Raw genomic sequence first — 21814 nt, forward strand, 5'->3', positions numbered from 1 at the left:
TTTATTACAATTTTTTGGGGGTTAAACTGTATTTTGCCCTGACTAATAATTGTAGTAGTAGGTTTATGCTTACATTAGTTTCTTTTTTATTCATTTCCTCATGTTTCTAAGCGTCGTTTTTTGCCGTTTTTCGTCGTTAATACTTGAAAAACGGGTGCGGCCTTCTCCTGGACATTTACCTTTTTTTTTAGATCTGATTTGAAAAACAAATAGTTTATTTATAAAATAATTGATAAAAATTTTGTGTTAATGTACTGTACAAAAAAGAATAAAATATAAATAGAAGCTTATAGCATCTTGCTTTTCCAACTAATAAGTTCGAAAGAAGAAGAAGAAGAAGAAGACAATTACTTGTATAGCTAAGCCCATCTATTGTCTTTGCTCTGCAATGAGAGCAAAACTGTTTGGAACCTTGCTTTCAATTATGACTTAGAAATACCTTGCCAGTAGGCAACTTTTTCTCTGGGTCAGTGAGATGTGCTTAAAAGATGAAAGAATTTCCACCTTCAACTTCGATACTCGATATTTGTTAGTCCTATAAATATTTCCATTCATGTACTTGAATATCCAACCTAGAATATCCCATGGAACAGTCACAAATAATTTCTAATATTTCACTACAGCTGTTGTTTATTCGCAGCTATTTGACTGTCTAAACAATACTTTTAGACCATGTTTGATACTATATATATATATATATATATATATATATATATATATATATATATATATATATATATATATATATATATATATATATATATGAAATTAAGAGAAAAAATTTGGCCTAAGATTCTGAACGTGCGAGTCTAAACTCAGGGGAAGTTGCGTAATCGTTTGTACACTTAAATTGATCGTATTTGCTGCAACTGAAGAAACACGCGAGAATTATAATTGCTGGATTTTAGAACATCTGCACAAACGCAACTATTTTCCTGCTGACTGCAATGTGACATAGGCCTACAATGCAACGCTTGAAACATATAGATGCAGAAGCCACGATTCTGTTTTCTTTATTTCCTCGGATATTCGAATCGTATTTCTTTACACAAATTACATTATTCTTTCATATTTATGGCATTAGAGAGAGAGAGAGAGAGAGAGAGAGAGAGAGAGAGAGAGAGAGAGAGAGAGAGAGAGAGAGAGAGAGAGAGAGAGAGAGCATACCTTTACCTCGACTAAAACTTACTATGCAGCAAATATAAATTAAATCATATTCCTTTAGGATATATGATTATTTTGACGGATACTAAAAGGAAAATAGCATCTCGTCCTTGTGGGACTTTGACACCACGAAGAAAGCCACCATCACTTCACGGTGACCTCCATCATATCTTGGCCCGTTTTTCTTAGCCCATTGGTAAAGCAAAGCTCTATATTAAGGTCTATGGAGTTTGGTTAAGTAAAGCTTTTATGTTTGATACAGGAGGATCATCGGTCCCGTGATGGTCGAGGCTCCAGAGATGGTGCTTTTGCTTTCCTATCATTACTTAGTCTGAAACACTAGTGATTTCCTCAGCTCCTTTCTTGTTGATGCTCCTCTCATTCCGAGTAATTTCTACAGAAGCAAATTAGCCCCTCGATTTTAGGGACAAAATGCTTATGCAATTAGGCTAATTAGATATCCCATAAAGAAATAATCAAATCCCCCAGGTAATATATGTTATTTTGATAAATGTATAATTTACATTAATTTCAGAATAAAATTAAAACTTTATCGGTTTAATAGCAAATGATCACAGAAATTTGAAATATCAATATATAATGAAATTATTTTGATCGTTACTGCGCGTGGAGTTTGTATGGATGTTGCTATCTACTAATGTCACTCCTTTCAACAAATATCTTTTCTTTTGTACATAGTCTTTTTTATTACTTATCATAGAGAGAATATGATCGTCAGTATTACTTATCATGAGAGATCTTTAGTGATAATTCGGAGCGTATAGGGAGAAAAGTCTATAAACTTGTGAATAGTACTTTGTTGAGCGAAGCAAAGCTATTTTAATTCTTTCGTAAGTTAGAATTGCCTACAATTATTAATATGACATGTAATCTCTCTCTCTCTCTCTCTCTCTCTCTCTCTCTTTCTTGTATATGCATACAAGGGACCTAATAATGAGACAATCACAAACAAGGAAGCAATTAAAGACCTTGGTGTAATGTTAAAAAGGAATATGTTATGCAACGACCAAATAGCAATACTATTGGCTAAATGGAAAGCAAAAAATGGGAATGTTATTCAGACATTTTAAAACAAGAAAAGCTGAACACATGATTATGCTTTACAAAACTTATGTACGTAGTACACTCGAGTACTGCAATGTGATATGGTACCCACACTACCAAAAGGATATTGCACAAATAGAGAGTGTACAAAAGTCTTATACTGCTAGAATAGAAGAAGTTAAGGACCTTGACTACTGGGAAAGACTACAATTTTTAAAACTATACAGTCTAGAAAGGAGAAAAGAACGCTACATGATAATACAAGCATGGAAGCAAATAGAAGGAATTACTGAAAACATCATGGAGCTAAAAATAACAGAAAGAGCAAGTCGAGGTAGATTAATAGTGCCAAAAACTATACCAGGAAACTAAGGAAGGCAGCGACTATTTAATGCGCTGCCAGCTCATCTAAGAAACATATCAGGAGTGAGCGTAGATGTGTTTAAGAATAAGCTCGATAAATACCTAAGATGCATCCCAGACCATCAAAGACTAGAAAATGCAAAATACACCGGAAGATGCATTAGCAGCTCTCTGGTGGACATACGAGGTGCCTCACACTGAAGGACCTGGGGGAACCCAAACATAGAATATGCCAATAAGGTAAGGTAAGGTTCTCTCTCTCTCTCTCTCTCTCTCTCTCTCTCTCTCTCTCTCTCTCTCTCTCTCTCTCTCTCTTTTAGTTAAAAAGTTTTGGTAAAGTTTTCTTGAGGTAAATTTTCGTTAATGGTATAGACTAGAGATGGTTCTGCAGATCGAATTAACAGGAAGTCAAACGCTCTTCGTAGAGGGTTTCGTTTTAGTGGCTACCTTGAAACATACATTTAAAAACCGAGACAAAATCAGGTTTTGTCCTGTGTGATATTTTCCCGTCAGATTTTGAACAATGAGGGAGTAGTCTCAGGTACACGAATTAGTTACGATTGTGTTCTTAGATGTGGTTAAAATGTTCATCTTATGTTGTGGGTGAGATGTTGTAATTTTGACACATGAAGATGTAAAGTGACAGAGCCTATGAAAGCAAGGCCAATGAGAAGGAATATCTATACTTACTATGGGTTTCACAGACAGTGCAAGTGCGATTTTTTGCAATTATTCTGTAACGAACAGTCGTATCAATACGAGATGTTGCTATAGGGTATTACACCCAGTGAGGAAATTTATAGGGGTATAATGAATCGTTAATTATTAATTATAAAGACACTTGCCCCTATGCCAAAGGGTAAAATCTCAATCATCCAGTCACAAAACCGAACAATAATATACAGAACCTCTACCTCCACCCCCTCCCTCCCTCTCCTTTCATCCCTCACCTGCTCTCCCCCTGCTTCAAGCTATCTCTCTCCACCTTCACGCCATCCATCCCTCTCCGTTCTTTCCCTTCCCTTCATGCTCTCTTTCTGAGAAGGTAGCTTAAGTTGCAACTTATTTTGTATGATTTTTTTTTTATATCAAGCACTCTATCTATCTATCTATCTTATCTAATTATAATATTTATTGTTGTAGATATGGAACAATTCAATCGGTTGTTACCTATCAGATGACTGACTGCTTTATTCACTGGTTTGCTCATCTCTCTCTCTCTCTCTCTCTCTCTCTCTCTCTCTCTCTCTCTCTCTCTCTCTCTCTCTCTCTATGGTATTGGTTATGCAAATAATTATTAGATTGACACCTATCTGAAGGGTTTTGGAGTAGCTGAGTGATAGACACTTTGACTGATAGGAAAATGGCTGTTGTATACGTACCTGCGTTTTCTTGCCTTCTTTTGGCAAACCTTATTTCTACTCAGGGCATTAGCCATTTACTGGTATTATGAGGGAGAGCTTAAAGAAGTGATGGCCACCTCAGAAGATGTCTGTCCGTATGGTTGCAGAAATGAGTTTGTCACCCAACTCTTCAACTTTTTTAATAAAGAGAAAGCTGACAACTGCCTTCAGATTAGTTTGCATAGGTGACTTGTTACAGTTACTCTATGAATTACTAATAAATATTGACCCTTTCCACAGGACATTCATCTGAGTTAAAGCCTTGATTATACTGATACATTTATTTTCAAGTGATGGATGTTTAAGATTTTATTTTATATAATGCATATCTATATAAAGTCTTTCCTTCATACAGGCCTTACCACCGTGTTGCAGCAGCCTTGAGGATGAAATTGAGTACGGTGCATTCAATTGTGTATCGTAGTACTAAGCCACATCCCGTCACACCACCAACGCCTCCAGCACAGCCTATCTTTGACAGTTTCTCTGTAGGAGCCATACGTCGACACATCCATACAAAGTTTGTTGCCAAGAAGGCTTTTACTCTCGCATCCCTGGCACAGAACCTGAAGGAAGAAAGCATCATCCCCGAGAGTACCTCAAAGATTAAGCTATGGCGCTTACTCCATGAAATGGGAATCGAGTATAAGACCACTCAGCGCAAGATGTATGTCAGGAAGGAGTCAATTGACATCATGTGCCAAAGGATACGTTCCTTGCGGGACCTTCAAAGACATAGGGAAGATGGCAGGGAGGTAGTGTACCTGGATGAAACGTGGTTCACAACCAGAATGAGCCATAACATGGAATGGGGGGATACCATGCAGCCTAATACCAGTGCCAATTACAGCCGTCAGGTGCCACCAGGTGAGGGGGAACGTTTCGTGGTAGTCGCAGGTGGTACAGCCGATGGCTTCATTGACGGTTCCTTCCTCAGTTTCCCTGCTAAAAATACTAGCGGCGACTACCACGGGGAAATGAATGGCGATATATTCCTACGTTGGCTAACAACTCAGCTCCTGCCACTCCTGGAGGAGCCTTCGGTATTAGTGATGGACAATGCCCCATACCACAGTATAATGACAGAAGATAGTCGTTGTCCCACCACAGCTACCAGGAAATCTGACCTCATTGAATGGTTACAGCGCAGAAATATATCCTTCCCGCAACATGCTACAAGACATGAACTCCTATACATATGCTGTCAAAATAGGCCAGAGCCTAAGTACAAGGTAGATAACACCATTCGAGAATGGGGCCATGAAATCGTCCGCCTGCCGCCCGCACATCCCGAGCTCAGTGCAATCGAGCAGGTGTGGGGACACATGAAACGTTACGTGCGCTCCTCACTCCAACGTTTCACCCGAGCCGACCTACATGCCAGATTAGAGGAGGCAAGGATCTCTGTCACTCGCGATGTATGGGCAGGGGCAGTACGTCGATCACGAGCTTTTGAGGATAGTTATCGTTCAACAGATAACATGCATGACAGTATTGATCCTGTCATTATTAATCGTGACAGTGCCACTGAAGATGAAGTTGACTTGCTATTAGAAAGCGATGAAGACTAAAAAAAAATAAAAATAAAAACACACAAAAGAAATAAACAAAAAAAAATTAAATATGAAGGTTATGCCCTACCCACATTCGAGTCCCATCATCGGTCGATACCAATATTCAATCAAATTCAATTAGGGGGTGGGGGGGGATATATGTGGCATTAGGTGAAATAAATATTTTGTTTCTCATTTCCTATGGATACCTATCATCTATGCTCATACCCAATACCGAAATATGCAATGATATTATTGTGTACAATTACATATTGTTCAAACTCAAAGACAATATATATATATATATATATATATATATATATATATATATATATATATATATATATATATATATATGTATGTATATATATATATATATATATATATATATATATATATATATATATATATATATATGTATATATATATATATATATATATATATATATATTGCTATTTAGCAAACACTTTAAATTTCAGAACCATGGGGCAAAAGGAAAAATTGGTTAAGCCTCTGTACAACTCCCCACATTAGTAGAAACTGACAGGCAGAGAGAGGGAGAGAGCAAATCAGTGTATAAATAGATATTAATAAGTTAACTGGAGGGTAACAACCACTGAACTGTTACATTTATACAACAGTGTCAATTATTATTAGATTGATAGAAAAAAAATCGTAAAAAATATGTTTAAATCAAAGCAACATTCAGAGAGAGAGAAAGAGAGAAGGAAAGACGTAGGGCAAGTGAGGGAAGAAAGGAGAGGGGAGGAAGAAAATGGGGGTTGGAGGTGAAGGGGGTTGTAGGCAGGCGGAGCTCTTCCAACCTGGTGTTCGTTTTCTTGCTTGGCTAATGAGTTTTGCCTCTTGGTATAGGTACAAAAGTCTTTATTATTTACAATAAATGATTCATGATACTCCTATAAATTTCCTTACTGGGTGTAATACACTATAGTAAAATCTCGTACTGATACGAGTGTTCGTTACAGAATAATTGCAAAAAATCGCACTGGCACTGTCTGTGAAACCCATAGTAGTTTAGTATTTTATGTATATAAACGAAATTTATAATAATGGTGAAACTGTCGTACAAACACATTTTTCTCCAGTGCAGTGAAGTCATTTTGAATAGAGTTTCAACTCAAGATATTAGGACTTGACTCTATGAAGTTAAAAGTTTATCCATATTATTCAGATGAAGATCAAGTCATGCCAATGCTTTCATTATATTCAACACTTCTTGTTTTTTTTTTTTTTTTTTTTTTGCATGTAAATAAAAAAGCTAAAAATCTAACGTGATAAGTTCACACAGGACATAATCTGATTGGACAAAATCTCAAGGGACAAAATACCATTAGACAAAATCTCAAGAGACAAAATCAGATAGGACAAAATCTTACCAGACAAAATCTCAAGGGACAAAATCTAACAGAACAAAATCTCACAAGAAAAAATATCACTGGACAAAATCCCATAGGACAAAATCACATAGGATAAAATCTGACTGGACAAAATCCCTTAGGACAAAATCTGACTGGACAAAATTTCACAGGCCGAAATCACATGGGACAAAATCTGACTGGAAAAAAATCCCCTAGGACAAAATCTCACGAGATAAAATATCACAGAAAAAAAAATCGTCGTTTTATATGAATTATTCATTCCAGTTATTTCATTTAAGTTTGACAAATGCTTCACGATGAACAATTCTATTCATTACTTTTGTTCAATGTTCATGAACTTGCACATCAACGCCAAGTGGTTCCTTAATATGTACTTTTAGGCTTTGTTATTAATAAGAAAAAAATAAATCAAAAAGATTGTTACTTTATTGTAGTCTACTGGGGGGGAAAGGTAACTTGAAAACAGGGGGGTTACCTTGAATCCGGTTCCAAACTAAAGCCTACCTGACACTTGCGCACATTTTTGCCACGCACTGGCACGCATTGAAGAGTGCCAGTGCGTGCCACAACACACTGGTGTTTTTCCCGCACTGTTCACGTCCAATTCACTCCAGTTCGCGCATCGTTCACGCGACGTTCACGCGACGTTCACGTCATGACACGAATTGGAACGCGTAGTTCACGAGAAGTTCACGACATGTTCACGCGAGTTCCCGCATCATTCCGCATCGTTTCCGCATCGTTCATCACGCCAGTTCACGAATTGGCCACTCCATATAAAAATGGGGCTTCTCCAACCCGAGGACATTCTTGGATTGGCTTCGGAAGAGACAACAATGCTTTCTGTCAGAGACACCATTGCATTGAGAAGAAGAAACGTATCTTTTCCGTTTGTATTTTTTGTTGCCCTTTATTTTTGTTTCAATAAGAAAGCATTTGATTTACATATAAATAGCAGACATAAAATATGTACAAGTATTAAGAAAGCATTTCATTTTAACATTAAAAGCAGCAAACATGAAAAGTTTTTAGGCTGTTGATTTTAAGGTAATAGAGAAAAAGGTGTGTTGAAACAAGAAATCATTTTATTTTTACATTAAAACAGCAAACAGAAAAAATTTGTTTTGCTCTTCATTTTAAGGTAATAAAGAAGAATAAGTATGTTGATGAAATAAAACATCACTTTATTTATACATTCAAACAGCAAACTTACAAATTTCTTGGGTTTATTTTTCAGTTCATTTTTATTTAAAACAAAAGGTTTGGGTCTTGATTGGTAATAAAGGAAAATAAGTGTGTTCATGAAATAAGACATCATTTTATTTTTACATTCAAACAGCAAATATAAACAATTATTAGGTTTATATTTTTCTTTCCTTTTCATTAATTTTTTCGTTTCCTTTTCGTTTCTCTTCATTATAAAGTTATAGAAATAGTTTGAAATAAGATATAATTTTTTTTCACATTAAAACAGCAAATATAAAAATTTATTAGGTTTATTTTTCTTTCCTTTTCATTAATTTTTTCGTTTCTTTTTCGCTTCTCTTCATTATAAAGTTCACGCCACTTCCCGCATCGTTCACTCCAGTTCACGCCAGTTCCCGCACTGTTCACTCCAGTTCACTCCAGTTGGCGCATCGTTCACGACTATTTCACGACTATTTTGTGCGTGCCAATGCGTGCCACAAACTTTATACATTTCAAAGTTCTGGGCACACATGGCACGCATTGGTACGCTCTGGCACGCGAGTTCCAGCACTGTTCACGACATTTTCACGACTCGTTCACGCGAGTTCCCGCATCAATGCGTGCCAGTGCGTGCCACGAATGCGCGCAAGTGTCAGGTACCTTTAACACCCTTCCCCCCAGTAATCTGAAACCGGTGTCAAGTTATCAAGGGGGGTAGTTAACTTGAAACTGGGGGTAGTTTGAAACCTTTACACCGGTCTAACGTTCAATGCATCTTCAAATCTATTTTCGATTATAGACGTCCACAAACAAGATAGAAAGATCCAGAATGAATAAAAATAATATTGGAATGAGGGAAAAAGGCCAATTTTCTTAGCTATAGCTTAAATAAATGACAAGATTCCGAGATTAATATGAATGAATATGGACTCAAATCACATTAGGAGAACGACACAGAGTTTGCTATGTACATGCGCATACTTTCAGCTCGACTTGCATTCCTTCCTCCAAGCAAAGTTGTCGAAGGCTTTGATGTGGTCATCGATCACATCATCATTCCTTAACAAGAGCAGAAAATCCTTTCAACTATTTCGAAGTAAAACATATTCGAAGAACTGTGTTCGTTTAGGAAGAAAGGGAGTAGTCTTACCCTGGAGAGAGGGGTGTGTGTATATATCCAAATATGCAGACGTCACTTTTGACGGGTCGCAAAAAAGTGTGTATATATATATATATATATATATATATATATATATATATATATCTATATATATATACATATATATGTATATATATATATATATATATATATATCTATATATATATCTATATATATATATATATCTATATATATATATATATATATGTGTGTGTGTGTGTGTGTGTGTGTGTGTGTATAAACATATATACAACAGTAACACCAAATGCATCCCTTTATATATAACGTAATATATATATGTATATATATATATATATATATATATATATATATATATATATATATGCTCATATTATTATCATTACTATTATTAGTTGAGGTACAACCCTAGTTGGAAAACCTAGATGCTATAAGCCCAAGGGCTTCTATAGGGAAAAATAGCCCTGTGAGGAAAGGTAAGGAAATATATAAACCCTATAAGAAGTACGGAACAAATAGAATATTTCGAAAACCATAACAATATTAAAACAGATATTTCACATATAAACTATAAAACGACTATGTCAGCCTGTTCAGCATAGAAACATTTTCTGCAAGTTTGAACTTTTGGAGTTCAACTGACCGATTAGGAAGATCATCCCATTACTTGGTCACAGCTGGAATAAAACTTCTAGAACACTTTGTAGTATTGAACCTCATGATGGATAGGGTCTGACTATAATAATTAATTGCATGCCTAGTATTACGAACAGGGTGGAACTGTCCAGGAAGATCTGAATGTAAAGGATGGTCAGAATTATAAAAAATCTGAGGCAACATGCCTAATGAAGTAATTGAGCACCGGTGCCAGAGATTAATATCTACATTAGGAATAAGAAATTTAATAGACCGCAAGTTCCTGTCCAACAATTTAAGATGAGAATCAGCCGCTGACGACCCGGCAGGAACACAATACTCAAAACAAAGTAAAATGAAAGAATTAAAACACTTCTCCAGAATAGATTGATTACCAAAAATCTTAAAAGACTTTTTTTAATAACCCAATTTTTGGGGCAATTGCAGAAGACACAGAACTTGTGTTTTTCAAAATTAAATTTGCTGTCGAGAATCACACCTAAAATTTTAGGAGTCAAACAAAGCTAAAGAAACATTATCAATGCAGAGATCCGGATGTTGAGGAGCCACTGCCCTTGACCTACTTACAATCATACTTTTGAGCTTTGTTAGGATTCAACTTGATACCCCATAATTTGCACCATGAATTAATTTTAAATAAATCTCTATATATCTACATTCAGGAGATGAAATAGGTCCAAAGTGAGGAGCATCATCAGCATATGTTTTCTAGGCTAAACCATATGTCATGTGTATAAAGTATGAAAAGTAATGAGCCAAAAACACTACACGGAGGAACACCAGATATCACATTCCTATAATCACTATGGTGCCCATCAATAACAACTCTTTCCGATCTATTACTTAAATATTCAATAATGATGTTAAGAAGCGACCCACCCACTCCCAACTGTTTGAGTTTGAAGACAAGGGCCTCATGATTAACTGTCAAAGGCAGCACTAAAATCAAGGCTAATCATACGAACATCCTGACTACAATCAAGGGATTTCTGTACAGCATTGGAGATTGTAAGAAGGGCATCACATGTTCCAAGGCCTTCACAAAAACCAAATTGCAAGCTAGGGAACAGATGTACGCACACATACACACACCCATATCTCTCTCCCTCTCTCTCTCTCTCTCTCTCTCTCTCTCTCTCTCTCTCTCTCTCTCTCTCTCTCTCTCTCTCTCTCTATATATATATATATATATATATATATATATATATATATATATATATATATATATATATATATATATACCAAGCTAAATAGAAATAAAAGATGAAAGCAGTTCCGGCGATTCCGGAGGAGTGAAGGGTTTTCGGTTCATCCAAGAGGCCCTACTCTGGCACCGTTTTCTACCAAGATGGTCTATTGGCTTCTCTGTAGGGGCCAGGAAAATAGGTTAAGTAGAGGGGAATCCTTCGTGGTTTTTTTTTTTTCGGAAAAAATAAACAAGGACGAGAAGCTCTGTTCTGATACTTAACTTTAATTGATATTGAAAAATTATATATACTTTCAAATGTATCTCATTTCCCATCAAATACAGTTTCAAATTATTGGAACCAAAAATATTTCTGTAAGTTTTAGCTCTTTCAAATATGCCTTAACCTTTTGTCTCTCAGATCAGCCGCTCAAGAGGCTTGTAGCAGTTCTCGGGCTAAAGATCTTTGTCAGGATGTAGAGGCGTTGTATGCTTTGGAATGTGATGTAAACACATATATAGGGCAGGAAACTAAGGGCTTCAAGCAAATGTCCACTGGAATAAATATAAACAATAATTTAATATTCATACCTTTATTAGTTGACAAATCGCTTAATATAAACTTTGAAGTGCCCGGCATGAATCAAATAATAAATAAATTTAAAGAAAATAATATTTCTTTATTGGACGAGATTTTTTGTGACCACAGAAACCATGAAAGTATGAAGGTTGACATGTTAATAGGAATAGATCTCATTCAGTTTTCACCTTCGGTAACTTGGACTAAAATGTTGGGTGGAACTTGTTTAGTCGTCAATAATAGAGTAGCTCCGGTTGGTAATGTGTTCAACTTTTTGGATGAGGCAGAAAGTAAAGCTGTTATGGACTCCTTAGTTAATAAGAAAACACTGAATGTTAAAACAAAAAGCATGGTAAATTTAGTAATGGATCCTCTAAAATCTTATTTCAATCCATTAGAGCATATATTAGAAGACAGTGAGGTAGACAATGGACTTGAACACCTTTTTAGTCTTGAAACCTTGGGAATAAAAAATTGTGAAAAAGAATTGGTCTCCTTTGATAAAGAACAAATTGACAGGTTTAGAGAGGGGATCTGTTTTGATCATGGATTCTATCATGTAGAATTGCCCTGGTATACTGATAAACTTGACAGCGTCCCAGCTAATCATTTTGTTTCACTTAAGGTATTAGACCGAACAGTAGAGTATCTTGGTAAAAAGGGTCTCATTGACAAGTACCAGGAAGTTTTTGATAAACAACTCGAGGATGGTATAATCGAGGAAATTAAAGTAAGTCCTTCTGACTATCATAAGTATGTATGGATTCCACATAGACCAGTTATAAAATTAGAAGAGCAAGTTACCACAAAAATCAGGCCAGTATTTAACTGTTCTTTAAAAACTTACAGGGAATTGCCTTCACTTAATGAAGCAGCTTATCCTGAGATAGATTTATTGGGCTCAATATTGAAATTGCTCTTTTACTTTAGAACTAATAAGTACGTAATGTCGAGCGACGTTAAACAAGCTTTTCTGATGATTTAATTAAAAAATGAAGTGGATAAAAATAGATTTTGTTTCTTTTGGAAACGGGGAAATAAATTAGTATCTTATCGCTACAAAACAATAGTTTTTGGTTACACTTCTTCACCTTTTATATTAAATTTTTTTATGAAACATCACGCAGAAAGTTATCCTGAGGATAAGTGTAAAGAATTATTAACTAATAACTTTTATGAAGATAATCTTCTTATAACTGGTAATAACATTGATGAAATGAAAAATTTGTATAAGCAAGCTAATGATAGGATGGAACAACGAGGCTTTATTTCAAGGTCTTGGAACTCCAATTGTGTAGAGTTGAGAGAAGAAATGGCGTCAGATAATATAGACTTGTTGAACATTCTTGCGAAGAGGATAAAGTATTGGATTATAGATTCAACGTAAATAATGATTCTTTTAGTCTTGCGCCTTGTAAAATAGACCCAGAAGCAGACACAAAAAGAAAATTACTGTCACAAACTTCTAAAATATTTGATCCTTTGAATATAGTCCTTCCTGTAACAATAAGAGGCAAAATTTTAATGAGAAAAATATGGAAATTAGATGTTGGTTAGGATCAAAATTTACCTAAAGACATTTGTGGGGAAATGAAAATTATTAGTAGAGATTTTGACTCGTATGGTCTTCACATTTTTTGTGATAGCTCAGTAGAGGCCTATGGGTTTGTGGCCTACGCGGTTAATCAAAATGATAAAAGTTCTTATTTGTTCTCCAAATCTAAATTGGCTCCACTGAATAAGAGAAATGAGCATAGTGTCCCTACTTTGGAACTAATGGGAGTAATTCTAGCTTTTAATGTTTACCTTCTTTATTAGAAGCCTACAGTAATATAAATTTTCAATTCATTAATATTTGTGTTGATGCTCAAGTGGTTTTAAATTGGCTATTGACCAGAGAAACTAAAATAAAATCTAAATTTGTTAGAAATAGAGTACTTGAGGCAGATGGTCTTAAAGTTGAAATATCTAAGCTATTTAAACTACCTGTCTCTTATCACTATGCAAATACTAAAGAAAATCCTGCTGACATGATCACCAGAGGTTTATCCTATACTAAATATTTAAGTAAATCAACTTATTGGCTAGAAGGTCCAGAATGGTTGAGTAATGATTTTGACAAGTGGCCTCTTTACCCTTTATTGAGCATATCGCCTTACTATAAGCATCAAATGAGTACAGTATGCACTATGCAAATAAGTAAAGTAAACGCTGGTATTCCCAATATAATTAAAATGTCAAATTATGAACCATTGTTAAGAATTACCAGTTACTTGTTCAAATTTTGTAGTAGATTTAAGGGTGGTGATCCTAAAAAGAAAGCCTTAGAGTATTGGGTGAAAATTGCACAGAAAGAATACTTTTCAGTAGAATTAGATTTATTACAAAGCAGTGCCAATATTATTATTATACCTCCTCTAGTGTCCAATTTAAATCTATTTTTAGATTCAAAGGGTATAATTAGGTCTAGGGGAAGAATATCTAAGTGTTTGTACTTTGACTTTGATGTTCATAACCCAGTATTGTTTCCTAAAGAGCATAGGTTCACCTCATTGTTAATAAAGTATTGTCATTTGAAGGTACAGCATTTAGGAATAGGCACTACATTGAACTACCTTAGGGAACAGGGATTTTGGATTCCTAAGGGTAGGTCAGCAGTAAAGACTGAGCTGAGTAGTTTTAATATATGTAGGAAGTATAATGCCTTATCTTACAGATACCCGAAGTTTACAGATATGCCTAAACACCACATGAATTTAGTCAAGCCTTTTCAGCATGTAGGTATTGATTTCACTGGACATCTTTGGGTTAGGGATGAGTTGAGTGGCAAGACCACAAAAATGTTCATTTTAGTTTTCACTTGTCTTAACATGCACGCTGTGTACTTTGGATTGTTACCAGACATGTCCACTAAAAATTTTGTTCTCGCTTTCCAAAGATTCAGTAATATATACACAATACCACAATACCTGTACAGTAACAACGGTAAGTCTTTTCTCAAGGGTGGAAGTATCCTTGAAAGTTCTTTGGAGTCGCAGGAATTTCAATCTGAACTAAGTAATTGTAATATTAAACATATTAAAATACCTTTGTATTCAGCATGGGTTGGTTCTGCTTGGGAGAGATTGATTAGGGTATTAAAGAATTGTCTTAATAAAGTAAAAGGAAGGTCTAAATTAACTTACTTTGAATTATTAACTACCCTTTCTAATATTCAATTAGCGATAAATTCCAGGCCTTTAACATATAGATCAAGCTCAGAAAATTTAGAGTTTATAACTCCAAATTCCTTTATCAAATTGCATGGTAATTCATCCCTCATTTTGAGAAAAGATGATAGTGGTGTTTGGTTGGACAATTCTAGTCAACCTTCTTTAGAGAGAACTGTAGAAATACAGGAAGAAATTATTGAAAATTTTAAGAAATTGTAGTATGAAAATTATCTCTTAAGCCTGAGAGAACATAGTAGAAATTTGTACCAAAGTAAGTGGGAAAATAGAATTAAAGTTGTTCACATTGTCTTAATTAAAGTAATTAATAAGCCCAGACCATATTGGATGATGGGCAAGGTATTAGAATTGATATTAGGATTTGACAATAATATTAGGTCAGTGAAACTAAAGCAAAGTTTTGGGGCTATAGAATATCATTCTATTTGTAATCTTTATCCTATGGAACTGTCAGTGACACATGCTATAAGAGATAGGCCAACCAGAGACAACTCAATGGAAATTGAGGTAGAAACAGGCAGTATAAATAAACCTGAATCTATTCACGTTGAACAAGGCGAAAGGTCTGTAAGACCCAAGAGAAAGGCTACCGAAAGATTTGAAAGAATGCTAAGGGAGAATTTAGATAATTTGTAAATACTGCTTTTCAGTATATTATTTACTGTAATTACTATTAAGTTTTTATTTTGACTAAAATTCTACACACTCGAAACTTTTTCAGTGTGAGGATATACTTTATTAAATGCTTTATTCTTTAACTTTAAACAAAGATTAAGGGCATTGCAAATAATTTTTAGGTAATCAGTAAATAAAACTAAATACGAAAATAAAAAGTAAAATTAGGAGATAGCCTATAGTAAACTAAGCTAAAACTAAAATTGGTGTAAATATATAAATAAATGCTACACTTAAAATAAAGTGAAGACTAAAGTTAAAATGCTACACTTTTAGTAACGTGAGGATGGTACTAAAGTAACTTAGCCATACTTTTTATTCAGCGTTGTTGGAAATAATTGTTTAACACAGTAGCCAGATTTAAGGTGACCTTAATAAATAATGTAAAGTTAATGAAGATATTCATTGCAATTCTATAATCGCAATCCTTTGTGGGCGTGTGTTAGAAACCAAAAATAAATTAGAGAGGTACGAGTTGCAAAAGAAATGGAAAGCAAAACTGTTTCCTTATAAGGATTACAGTTAACATTAAATTAATTAATTCAATCAGAAAGGATTGATATTTGTGTCCGACTGTGGGGAATAGCCGTTCAGTTGTTATCTTGACTCGAAGCTTTAGGGTACCCTGACACTTGCACGAATTTCTGGCACGCATTGGCACGTAAAATGCGTGCCAGTGCGTGCGATTTTTGTGGCACGCACTGGGAGGTTCCCGCACTGTTCACGACAAGTTCACGACACGTTCACGCATAGTTCACGACAAGTTCATGACACGTTCACGCATCTTTCCGCATTGTCACGTATCGTTCACGCATCGTTCACGCCAGTTCACGACTTGGCCTCTCTCCAACCCAAGGACATTCTTGGATTGGCTTCGGAAGAGACAACAATGCTTACTGTCAGAGAGACCATTGCAAAGAGGAGAAGAATCCTATACCTGGCAGCTGCTCTAGCCTTTGTTGGAGAGCAGCAGAAAAGGCTGGCAGAGGAAAAAGAGAAACAAAAGGCAGCCCCACCTCGAAGAAAGATACAAAGGAAAGTGTGGGTCAGGGAATGGTTAACCAGAAGGCACGAGTTTGGACAGTATGACAGTCTATTGACTGGACTCCACAAGGAAGATCCAAGGGGCTACAAAAATTACCTCACAATCACACCTGACCTGTTTCAAGAGATGGTTGAGAAGTTAACCCCGCACCTCCTGAAGCAGTCCACCTTCTTGAGGGAACCTCTTCAAGTTGGACTCAAGATTTCTGTCACCCTTCGCTTTTTAGCCACTGGAAATTCGTATCAAAGTCTGCAGTACAGCTTCAGGGTTGATGCAAGTACCATCTGCAAGTTCATACCCGAGGTGTGTAAAGCCATCATCGCGGCCTACAAGGACGAAGTGCCGCGCTGCCCCAAAACTGAAGTGTCCTGGAAGGAAGTTGCTGCCTGATTCAGCTCCAGATGGAATTACCCCAACTGTCTGGGGGCTGTGGACGGAAAGCACATCGCCATAAAGAAGCCACGCAATGCTGGCTCTTACTACTACAATTACAAGGGCTTCCACAGCATTGTACTGATGGCAGTGGCAGATGCTTCCTACAAGTTCCTCTATGTGGATGTTAGGGCAGAGGGTGGTGTGTCGGATGGAGGAACATGGAGCAACTGTTCTCTGCATGATGTTGTAGAAGACAACAGAGCTGGAGTGCCTCAACCAGAACCACTTCGTAGGGGATGACGCCTTTGTTCTCCGAACCTGGATGATGAAACCATTCTCCCATCGGTCACAAGTCCTACGAGAACGCATATATAGCTACAGGTTGTCTCGTGCCCGACGTGTCGTTGAGAATGCCTTTGGAATTTTAAGTCAAAGGTTCCGTTGCTTCTTGACGACGATGCAGCAGAACCCCGACACCATCAACCTGATTACCATGTGTGCCTGTGTCCTGCACAACCTCGTCCTCATCAAATACCAAAGTGCTTTGTCAGAAGTGGACTTCAAAGATCCGGACACACATGCTCTGATCCCTGGTGGATGGAGGAATGAGCAACACCTGCAGGGGCTGATGCCTCTAACCGGCCATCATACCCAGAAGGATGCAAAGGATCAGCGAGACTACCTTTCACATTACTACATGTCCCCTGCTGGTGCTGTCCCTTGGCAAGAAAAAATTGTAGTACCTCCATGAGCTGCATAGTTGTTCCATTTTGTTAATAAAAGAAACGTATCTTTTTCGTTTGTATTTTTTGTTACCCTTTATTTTTTTTCCAATAAGAAAGCATTTGATTTACATATAAACATCAGACATAAAATATGTACAAGTATTACATTCCAATTATTTATAAGTGTCTCATCTCATCTCAGTCAGTGTCCTTGCTGGTATTTTTTTTTGTCCCTTTATTTTTTGGTTTAGTTTTCTTTCCTGTTTATTTAGAGTTTTTTTTTATTTCACTTGCTTTGAAATAAAAAAGCATTATTATTTACATTGAAAGCAGCAAACATGAAAAGTTTTTAGGCTCTTGATTTTAAGGTAATAGAGAAAACTAAGTGTGTTGATGAAATAAGACATCATTTTATATATTTACATTACAACAGCAAACATAAAAATTTCTTGAGTTTATTTTTCTTTCCTTTTTATTTAAAAAAAAACTTTGGCTCTTGATTGGTAATAGAGAAAAATAAGTGTGTGGATGAAATAAGACATCATTTTATTTTTACATTAAAACAGTAAACATAAAAATTTCTTGGTTTATTTTTTTTTCCTTTTCATTTATTTTTTTTTCCATTTTTTTCTCTTCATTTTAAAGTTATAGAAATATTTTGAAATAAGAAATCAGTTTATTTTCACATTAAAACATCAAACATAAAAATTTATTAGGTTCATTTTTCTTTCATTTTTGTTTAAAAAAAATTTTGGCTCTTGATTGGTAATAGAGAAAAAGATGAAATAAGACATCATTTTATTTTTACATTAAAACAGCAAAAATAAAAATTTCTTGGTCTATTTTTCTTTCCTTTTCATTTATTTTTTTTTTCCATTTTTTTCTCTTCATTTTAAAGTTATAGAAATATTTTGAAATAAGAAATCATTTTATTTTCACATTAAAAGAGCAAACATAAAAATTTATTAGGTTTATATTTCTTTCCTTTTTAGTTGAAAAAAAATTTTTGGCTCTTGATTGGTATTAGAGAAAAATAAGTGTGTGGATGAAATAAGACATTTTTATTTTTACATTAAAACAGCAAACATAAATATTTGTTGGTTCATTTTTCTTTCCTTTTCATTTTTTTTTTGTTTCCTTTTTTTTTCTCTTCATTTTAAAGTTATAGAAATAGTTTGAAATAAGAATTCCTTTTATTTACATTAAAACAGCTAACATCAAAAGGTTTTGGGTTTATTTTTCATACCTTTTATTATTTTTTAGCTTCCTGTTTCTTTCTATGTATTTTAAGGTAATAGACAGAAAAAGTGTTTTGAAATAAAAAAATATTTTATTTACATTAAAACAACATATATGTACATTTATTTACAGTTATTTACAAGTGTGTCTCATGGTGTGTCCTTGTCCTTGACTGATGGGGTGTTAAGTTCCTTGGACGAGTAGAGGGGTGAGGGTGTCATGGCCTCATCTAGGTTGCTGTCGAGGGTCCCCAGGGTCAGGACAGAGAAGCTGAGTGGTGTCAAAGGTGTCTTGAATGACGATGACAGCGACGACAATAAAGGTGTTGGTGAAGGAGCCTGGACAAGGGTGGGTGACGACAATGACATTGATGCTGAAGTCACCTGGACAGGGGTGGCTGACGGTGGAGTTGGCATCCATGGTTGCCACTCCGTGGTACGGGGCCAGGAAGAATGGCCTGAATACTGTGGTGACTGGGGCGGCATTCAGTTATGACTGGCTGGACGATGCTGCTGCTGCTGCTCTGGCTGTGCCTGCGAGGGTGCTGGTTGAGGTGGATGGCAAAGTTGCTACTGCTGAGGGGGCTGCCAAGGTTGCTGCTGCTATGGGGGCTGCCAAGGTTGCTGCTGCTGTGGGGGCAGCCAAGGTTACTGTTGCTATGGGCCAGCCCAGTTCACGACTGGTTGTTGCTGTGCCTGCTGGAAGACCTGATGTTGCTCCCTGTAGCGGTGTGCAAGGTTGAGGCACTCAATCTGGAATTCGTGCCATCGGTCTTCTGGGATGTCACGCATGTAGCCTTCCAGCAGTCACGCAAAATCGTGCACAATCTTGTGCTGGCCGCTGAACGAGGGGGTCGCTATTGAATCTGCTTTCGACATAAGCTGAAACATAGAAAATATTATACAAATATATATATATATATATATATATATATATATATATATATATATATATATATATTATATATATATATATATATATATATATATATATATATATATATATATATATATATATATATATATATATATATATATAATATATATATATTATACAAACATTGTAATAATTTAGTACAGCATTTTACTGCAACAGATTGCAAGTTTCCATGATGAAGTCCTCACGGCCACTCCTTTGGGCATGGCAAGCTCCACTCTTCTTCTCCTTCTTCATAATCTTCCCCACCCTGGTCCTCAAGTTCTCGTAACGCATTTTGCATTGGGCACCAGTGGCAGGAAGATCCAGCTGCTTTCCTATATCTTCCCACAGGCTGTTTTTCAAAACCGTGTTAATCCACTCCTTGTGATTCTTGTCAAACAGCATGGGGTTCTCCTTGACAAGGTCGGCCAACACAGTCTCCGTCTCTTCTGTCCACCGGTAGTCATGGATTTCCTTCTTTGACACCCGAACCCGCTTCTTCTGTTTGATTTCCTCATCACTGGATACCTGACTTTGGCTTGTATCCTGCTGTGTCTCCGGGATGACGAAATCGAGACTTGATAATGAGGATTGAGGAGAATCTCGATCAGCGGTCTCCTCTGTCATGTTTACTTCGATTCTTCTCCCCCATCCCTTTGTCAGTCTGCTTTGGGGCATGTTGTCTCTTCACTGGCGAGCTTTGGAATGGTGAGGAGTGTCCTCGGAGCTCTATTTATACACCCCCAAATCCCACGAGAGCGCCACTGGCGGAGTAGGCGTGCACTAGCGTGAACGTTGCGGGACCTGGCGTGAACCGGTGGGAACTGGCGGGAACCGGTGGGAACTGGCGTGAACTGGAGTGAACGATGCAGGAACTGGCGTGAATTTGTCGTGAACAGTGCGGGACGATGCGGGAAGATGCGTGCCACTGCGTGAACTGGTCGTGCAATCAATGTGTGACCATGTCAGTGGGAAGGCTGCGACACTCTTATATTAGTGAACATGTCGTGAACTGGCGTGAACGATGCGTGAACTGGAGTTAAACGCACCGTAAACAGTGCGTGGCAGTCGTGGCATGGCACGCATTGGTACGCACTGGAACGCATCCTCCTGCATCGTCCCGCACTGTTCACGACACGTTCACTCCAGTTCGCGCATCGTTCACGACTAGTTCACGCCAATTTTTTCGTGACAATGCGTGCCACAAATTTTGAGAATTTCTAAATTCTCGCAACGCATGGCACGCATGCCACGCACCTTTCACGACACGTTCACGGCAGTTCCCGCATCGTTCACTCCAGTTCACGACAAAAGGCGCGCCAATGCGTGCCACAAATTCGTGCAAGTGTCAGGCTGGCTTTTACCTATTTCTCTTAATAAATTAAAAGTAAATAACTTGATGCTACCTAGTATAGTAACTATTAGCGTTAATGATAAGTAAAATGAATAATAAAATCAAACTTATGAATTAAATGACTTAAACTAGTAATTGCCTAATAGGCCTTAAGTTCGCGCGTGCGTATTATTTACCTGTCAAAGGTAAGAAGTAAATTACCTCCAAAGTTACCACAGCCACGGCGAACAGTTCCAATAAAAAGTACTTAGTGGAAAGGCTGGCATCTTCATAGAACATTAACGCTGAAAAAAACTAAACGTTCGATCACCAAGACCACAAAAATTTTGGAAACACTTCAACGTCTACCTTCGGGATAAGTGACCTATATTATTCTGTATCTTAGGACATGTCTGGGGAAAAGGGTAATGTAGGGCAATATCTCAAAGTTTTACTAGTGGATCTACTATTTGATGTAAGTTGTTTTGGTTTTTGAATAATTGTTTTCTTCATTAAATATAAGTAAGGTTGGAATTAAAATAAATTCCAACAGTGTGTGTGTCTGTTTTTCAGCGA

The sequence above is a fragment of the Palaemon carinicauda genome, chromosome 4 (assembly GCF_036898095.1).
Source record: "Palaemon carinicauda isolate YSFRI2023 chromosome 4, ASM3689809v2, whole genome shotgun sequence".
Classification (NCBI taxonomy): domain Eukaryota; kingdom Metazoa; phylum Arthropoda; class Malacostraca; order Decapoda; family Palaemonidae; genus Palaemon; species Palaemon carinicauda.